The sequence below is a fragment of the Triticum dicoccoides genome, chromosome 6A, assembly GCF_002162155.2.
Source record: "Triticum dicoccoides isolate Atlit2015 ecotype Zavitan chromosome 6A, WEW_v2.0, whole genome shotgun sequence".
NCBI classification, from domain to species: domain Eukaryota; kingdom Viridiplantae; phylum Streptophyta; class Magnoliopsida; order Poales; family Poaceae; genus Triticum; species Triticum dicoccoides.
This window is the reverse complement of record NC_041390.1, coordinates 564,911,318-564,918,771: the sequence shown is the minus strand read 5'-3', so window position 1 is coordinate 564,918,771 and position 7,454 is coordinate 564,911,318. Positions and strand designations below refer to the sequence as shown.

Sequence of the window (7,454 nt, the reverse complement as noted above, 5' to 3'; positions counted from 1 at the left end):
CATGGGGTGCGGGCGTAGGAATGATTTGCCCGCATCTGGCAGCCGGTGCGTGATGTCCGCGGCCAGATATCCGGCTTCCCGTAGCTTTGCGATGTTCTCCTCCGTGACGGAGGAGACCATCCACTTGCCTCCCGCTCCGGACATGTTTGGAGGGGTTTGAGGAGAAAGACCCGAACTTGGGCGCTGGAGCTCGAGTGCGCGAGAATGGATAAGCAAGGAGGAAGAAGGCGTGGGTAAAAAGGGTGAGTCTTTGTCCCTTTATAAGGGCGGAAGAGGCGATGTGCCTCCCCACTTATCTGGTAAAATCGCTTATTCCCCGAGCGCCGTAATTGATGACGCGGTTGGGTTACCCACGTTTGTAATGATGAGAATCCCGTAATAAGGGGGACACGATCTCTGCTTCGACAAGACGTGTCAAAAAAACCGCCTCGCAATATGTGCAGTGCTGGTTGAGAAAAACTGTTCGAATAATGACCGGGCCATGCGTGATGTCATGTTGCTAAACGTGTCAGCAGATTAGATTTGTGGAAATATTATTCTCTCTGCGGTGGTATGTGGAACTTATTTTGCAGAGCCGGACACTATCCTTGTGTTCAAAATCTTCTATGGAGTATTCGGAGGAAGAACCCGCCTTGCAATGCCGAAGACAAATCTGCACGCCGGACTCATCGTCATTGAAGCCTGGTTCAGGGGCTACTGAGGGAGTCCTGGATTAGGGGGTCTCGGACAGCCGGACTATATCCTTTGGCCGGTCTGCTGGACTATGAAGATACAAGATTGAAGACTTCGTCCCGTGTCCGAATGGGACTCTCCTTGGCGTGGAAAGCAAGCTTGGCAATACGGATATGTAGATCTCCTCCCTTGTAACCGACTCTGTGTAACCCTAGCCCCTCCGGTGTCTATATAAACCGGAGGGTTTAGTTCGTAGGACAACAACAATCATACCATAGGCTAGCTTCTAGGGTTTAGCCTCTACGATCTCGTGGTAGATCAACTCTTGTAATACTCATATCATCAAGATCAATCAAGCAGGACGTAGGGTATTACCTCCATCGAGAGGGCCCGAACCTGGGTAAACATCGTGTCCCCTGCCTCCTGTTACCATCCGCCTTAGACGCACAGTTCGGGACCCCCCAACCCGAGATCCGCCGGTTTTGACACTGACAGGGACCAATGCCCATGAGGCCCCGGCCGACCCCCTGGGCTCACGAACTGGGACGTATGCCCCCATGGGTCCCGGTTCGTAGTCGAACCGGGACTAATGGGCTGTCCAGGCCCGAACCAAAGCCCTGTTTTCTACTAGTGCTTGTCTATGTAACGGTTTTCAATCAGCTTACCTTATTAACCGGACAATTCTTAATCTCTATTGCTAAATAGCTACAATTCACTACCTACCTTTTATAGACATGCAAGCATGCCACACGAGCAAAGGATGCATACAAGTCATAAATTACATGTTTTTTCATTACTCTATGCATGCAGGGATGCCATATAATTAACTCATGTGTGTTAGTTATAAATTATTATTTTCATTAGATTTTAGTGACAATATGTGTTTTTGGCAATTGTAGAATACCTATGCATTTCATCCTTCATACTCCCTCCGTCCCAAAATATACACACTTATTTTGAGACGGAAGGAGTATTTTTTTTGTTAGAAATTATATTTTGTTGGATTTTTTCTCTTTTTATATGTTTCATATTTTCACCTTTTAAAGCTACATTTGCCTTTCATTAGTTTTTAGATGTTTTTAAGAAACTATTTATGCATATTTTAACAAGAATCCAGCAACAACGAGCGGCGCATCATCTAGTTCTTTTTAATGCAAAGGCAGAGCTTACTCCTTTTTCTAAGGGCTCAAGTTTGATCTTAAAAAATTGTGAGGGGTGAGTGATGACTTGTGTTCTGATGGCGTCAATCCAGGTTGATAGGGTTTTAAGTAGGCACTGTTCCCAACTGAACTAAATTTGGATTTGCGACTGAAAATACGTCACACTATTGGTGAAAAATGTGCCCATGAGGTCTTTTTTCTCCAAAGAAAATAATATATACTTGTTACATCCATGCATCTAGCTGGTTTGCATGGACGACCTGCACTCATTTCTCAGTTACGTGACCAAGATGTCAAACGCAATAATTTGCTACTCTTGGGCCTTCTTTGGTTCGGAGGAATTTCATAGGAATTTAGAGGATAGGATTTTTATATGATTTTTTCCTTTAAAGCCCTTTGTTTCATAAGAATAGATTTTTATTCCTACATAGGATTGGTTCCTATGTTTCACATTTTATATGAAAATAAAAATGAGCCTAGACTCAATGAAAAAATTTCTTTGTTGTCAACCAAATGACATCTCGTTTTCTATTCCTATTTATAGGATTTAAGATACATGTCATCTCATTTCCAACAAAATTTCTATTCCTACAATAATTCTATTCTATGAACCAAAAGAAGCCTTGACCTGAACGATCGCACTGTGCATGCAGCCGCCGTCGTTCTGGACCCATTTCTTGTCTGTTGCACAGCACATGCAGCAGTTCATCTGAAGAAAACGTATTGCATTATGGTGAGAGAATTGTTGACTTCCTGTCTTCCGTTTTCCCATACCCCAGGAGAGGCCACACTGATGGCAACCGCATGCCAAGAGCCCAAGACTGGGTCAAGGAGATGTACAAACTTGCTAACCATCGACTAAGCTTAGTTTCAAAGGAGCGTTCGCAAGCACGTAACCACTGTGGATGATTGAAGCAATGTCAAAGCCATACTTGTAGGTGTAGGTTCTCAAAAGAAAAGAAAAAAGCCATACGTGTAGTAAGGAGTGTGTTCTTTAACTTGGTTTTCGGAACGCAACGGATCGCCTGACAGTTGACACTGCCGAGACGGAGAGCATTACTGACGATTTCAGCGCGCACGCGCACGTATAGCACATGGCCGGAGCAGGATCGCCGGGCGGCTGTTGCCCATGCGGCGCCGTTGCGCGCGTACCGACCTCATGCTGATCACACACCCGGCCCGGCTGCTTTCCGTGGAAGAGGGAGTAGGACCATCAAGTCTCCATCCTCCAAGGCTCGAAGCAGCCATGCTGCAATAAACAAACAATATACTCATCCAGTCCAACTAACACGATCCTACAAGCTCCAAAACAAAGCAAGTGCCGGCCACGTACGAGAGTTCAGCCAGGAGGAAGCCATGGTTGCCATCGACCGATCTTGGTCAGCTCGAAGCGCACATACGGAGAGTGAGGAGTCGTCTGCGGAGGAGATGGGCTCGATGGGACCTGCCGCCGGGAAGCCGCACGCGGTGTGCCTGCCATACCCAGCGCAGGGGCACACCACATCACCCCGATGCTCAACGTGGCCAAGCTGCTCCACGCCCGGGGCTTCGACGTCACCTTCGTCAACACCGAGTACAACCACGCCCGCCTCGTCCGCTCCCGCGGCGCCGCCGCCGTGGCCGGCCTCCCGGGCTTCCGCTTCGCCACCATCCCGGACGGCCTGCCGCCATCCGGCGACGACGACGTCACGCAAGACATCCCCGCGCTCTGCAAGTCCACCACCGAGACCTGCCTCGGGCCGTTCCGCGACCTCCTCACCCGGCTCAACGACCCTGCCACGGGTAACCCGCCCGTCACCCGCGTCGTCTCTGACGTCGTCATGGGGTTCTCCATGGAGGCCGCCAACGAGCTCGGCCTCCCCTACGTCCAGCTCTGGACCGCCAGCGCCATCAGCTACCTCGGGTACCGCCACTACCGCCTCCTCATCGGCCGTGGCCTCGCCCCACTCAAAGGTACGTACGTACTGCTTTTTGTTTTGTTTTCCGTCAGTGCGCGCGTCAGCCATTTCTGCTCGGTGCGGCCATTGACAGCTGCTGATCGAAGCACTTATCTGAATATGTATGTCTTTACGCATGCATGCAGACGCCGAGCAGCTGACGAACGGATACCTTGACACGCCGGTGGAGGACGTGCCGGGGCTGAGGAGCATGAGGCTCGGGGACTTCCCGTCCTTCATACGCACCACGGACCCGGACGAGTACATGGTGCACTACGTCCTGCGGGAGACGGAGCGCACGGCCGGTGCGTCGGCCGTCATCCTCAACAGCTTCGACGACCTGGAGGGCGAGGCGGTGCAGGCCATGGAGGCGCTCGGCCTGCCCAAGGTCTACACGCTCGGCCCGCTCCCGCTGCTGGCGCACAAGGAGCCGCCCTCGCCGCGCTCCGCCATCAACCTCAGCCTCTGGAAGGAGCAGGACGAGTGCCTGCAGTGGCTGGACGGCAGGGAGCCCGGCTCCGTCGTCTACGTCAACTTCGGCAGCATCACCGTCATGACCAACGCGCAAATGGTGGAGTTCGCGTGGGGCCTGGCGCAGAGCGGGAAGCAGTTCATGTGGATCGTCCGCCGAGACCTGGTGAAGGGCGACGCCGCGGTGCTCCCCGAGGAGTTCCTGGCCGAGACGGCGGGGCGCGAGCTCATGGCGTCCTGGTGCCCGCAGCAGCAGGTGCTCGACCACCCCGCCGTGGGCGCCTTCCTGACGCACAGTGGCTGGAACTCGGCGCTGGAGAGCTTGTGCGGCGGCGTGCCGGTGATCAGCTGGCCGTTCTTCGCCGCCCAGCAGACCAACTGTAGGTACCAGTGCAACGAGTGGGGTGTCGGCATGGAGATCAACAGCAACGTCCGGCGCGACGCCGTCGCCCGACTTATCACGGAGATCATGGAAGGGGAGAAGGGGAAGAGCATGAGGAAGAGAGCGCAGGAGTGGAAGGAGAGCGCGGTCAAGGCGGCCATGCCCGGAGGCTCGTCTCACCGAAACTTCGACGAGCTGGTCCGCGACGTGCTCCTGCCCAAGAACTAGCTCTACATGGATCTTCACTGTAATTACAGAGCGCTACTACTGTGAGAGCGGATTATCTACCATGCACGGTATATACCGCGCATGCATTTACCCCACCATGTCAGATGTATTTTTGAAAGCGTGTCTGACAAAGTCAGGTGAATAGTATTACCTACTCTATCTATCAGCTTATCTCTTTTCTCCTAGTCAATTAGTACTATATTTTAAGTTGACGATATTTGAAACCCACATAGATCATGAAGCTCAAGTTTGATTTATGATTTGTTTGCATATTTGTAATCCTCGCGATGAGACCTTTTAAACAAGATCAGGCACGAAAATATTATAGTGAAATTTTAAACAAGACCGTGTTTAATAAAGTTTCATCGTGTTTCAAAATTTGATTTTTAAAACTTGTCAAAATATATTCGAGAATGTTCTTGTTTAAAAGTCCTCGTCACGAGAAGCACAAATATGCAGATGCATCTTCTATTGAAATTTTGGTTTATAAGATAAAATGATTTCTAATTTGTAAACACGTGAAAAAACATAGGGGAGTGAAGCAAGACATGAGATGGTGGACAAAGCATAGCTTTTGTGCATTCTTTGGTGGATAAAGCATAGTAATAAATGATTGATGTGACAAGACACAAGAGTAGTAGAATATAAGGGAATAGATGCAATTGAATAAACAACATGCGAATGAAAATAGAGCAGCTCAGACCTGCATGCATCCGGATCTCCAAGAAATGGATGGCTTAGCCATGCACGAGATATCCCGTGCATGGTAGAACATCATTTCTCCTACTACTGTATGTTATTTGCCTGTTAAGAAAGTTCGTTCCTTCCGAGAGTGATGATGGCCCTGAGTGGAGTAACAATACGGTGGGAGTACATTTTTCGTGTTCTACACGGTGGCAATTCTTTAATCCACATTTTTGTGTCTTCATGTATGTAGTAAACATACGCTAACAAATTTAATCCACATTTTTTTGCGACCATGTACGGATGTAAATTGCCATGCAACCTTTTTTTCATCAAGTTTCGGTAGCAAACCAGAGAACAAGTCTTCGTAAGTTTGCTATGTAGGATTTCCAAATTATTTTTCTAACATTCTACCCTGTTTCAGAGAAATTTTATACCCTTTTGTTATATCAGATTTTGCAATTTTATAATTTTTTATCTATGTAATATGGATGGATGTCTGCCCAGACCCGACAAGATCTAAAGCCCGACCACACCTCTCATCTCACCACCCTTCTCCGAGCAGGAGTTGATAGCCACCAACATCGTGACAACACAGTCGACGCCACCATGTCCGAGGACAATCGCTCACACGCTACCATTCTTTAGATATTGCTTCATCACATAGCAACGCATGGGTATTTACCTGGTTAATAAGAGAGGACAGCTTTGTCTTCCATAAAAGTATCGTAATAAGCTTGTACGTCTATTATTATTGTATTTCGTGTATCTTCTAAAGTTGTTGTTAGGGAGGATAGCATCCCCCAAACGCCGATTGCTGCCCCCTCACAATCGGGTCTTAATCGGTCGCGCAAGGGACATTTTTATGTTAATCTTTGCAAGTGATTTCCAAAAGTCCAATAAAGTTGCTGAGCAATAAATCTGATGATAAACCTAAAATAACATGAGACAACTCATGGAAGTTCTATTCAGAACGTAAAAATGCTATCCAACCGACGAAATCAATGTAAATCATCAAGGAGTTGATAGCGGCACTAGATGTGCCAGAATCGGATGCACCAGTGCAGAACTGCGTGTGTGCACGATGGACTCCACCGAAAGCGGGAAGGACGAAGATCAATGCTGATAGGACCATTGCGATGCACAGTGGGCTAGCGACTACTGGAGTGGTGGCTTGGGATGATCAGGGATCAGTCCTTATGGGTAGGCTAACGAAGTATGAATCTATTAAGGGCCCGGTATTGATCGTGTCTTTCGCCTGTAGGGACGCTCTAGCTCTAGCCCTAGAGAAGGGTCTCTCGCGTGTTATCTTAGAAATAGACTGCCAAAATGTGTGCAATCAGTGGATCAAGGGAGATGCCAGATCAATAGTTGTCAAGTGTTCATGGAGATGAAAGGTGATCTCCATCGTTTACCGAGGTTAAGCTGCAATTTGTTAGTAGAGTAGCAAATTCGGTAGCTCATACTTATGCTAGGGAAGTGCTGTCTTTGGAAGCGATCTCTTTAAATCTTGATGTAACTCTTGTGTTTCTAATTTCCGCCCTCGTATGATTAAAGAGCCCTGAGGGTGCATTCCAAAAAAATGATATCCAATCCAACATAACATAAGCCGAGTAAATTCGGCTGTGTGGTCCAGATACATTTTTTCCTCCAACACCCTTCATCAAACGTGCATGGATCAGTCCGGACGTCCCAGTTGTCACAAACACGAATCAAACCTAGGGAAGATTTGGAAGTCTGGACAATCTGTTTGGTCTATTTGGTCTATTGTCAGTTGGAGCACATGTCCTCACACGGGAGCGACTACAATAGAAAAGCACCTTGTGGTGCAAAAATAGAAAAACGGATCTGGGCCATAGGATCCATTGCAGATGGTACAGATTTAAATGTAGGGATCCCAGGCCACTTAATGTGCGTTTT

The 7,454-nt window shown here is 48.4% G+C and overlaps 1 pseudogene; it reads left to right on the top strand.

Annotated features, from left to right (window-relative positions):
- Nucleotides 1-3,260: 3,260 nt before the first annotated feature.
- On the top strand, nt 3,261-4,850 carry LOC119314503 (annotated as a pseudogene).
- The last annotated feature ends 2,604 nt before the right edge of the window (nt 4,851-7,454 follow it).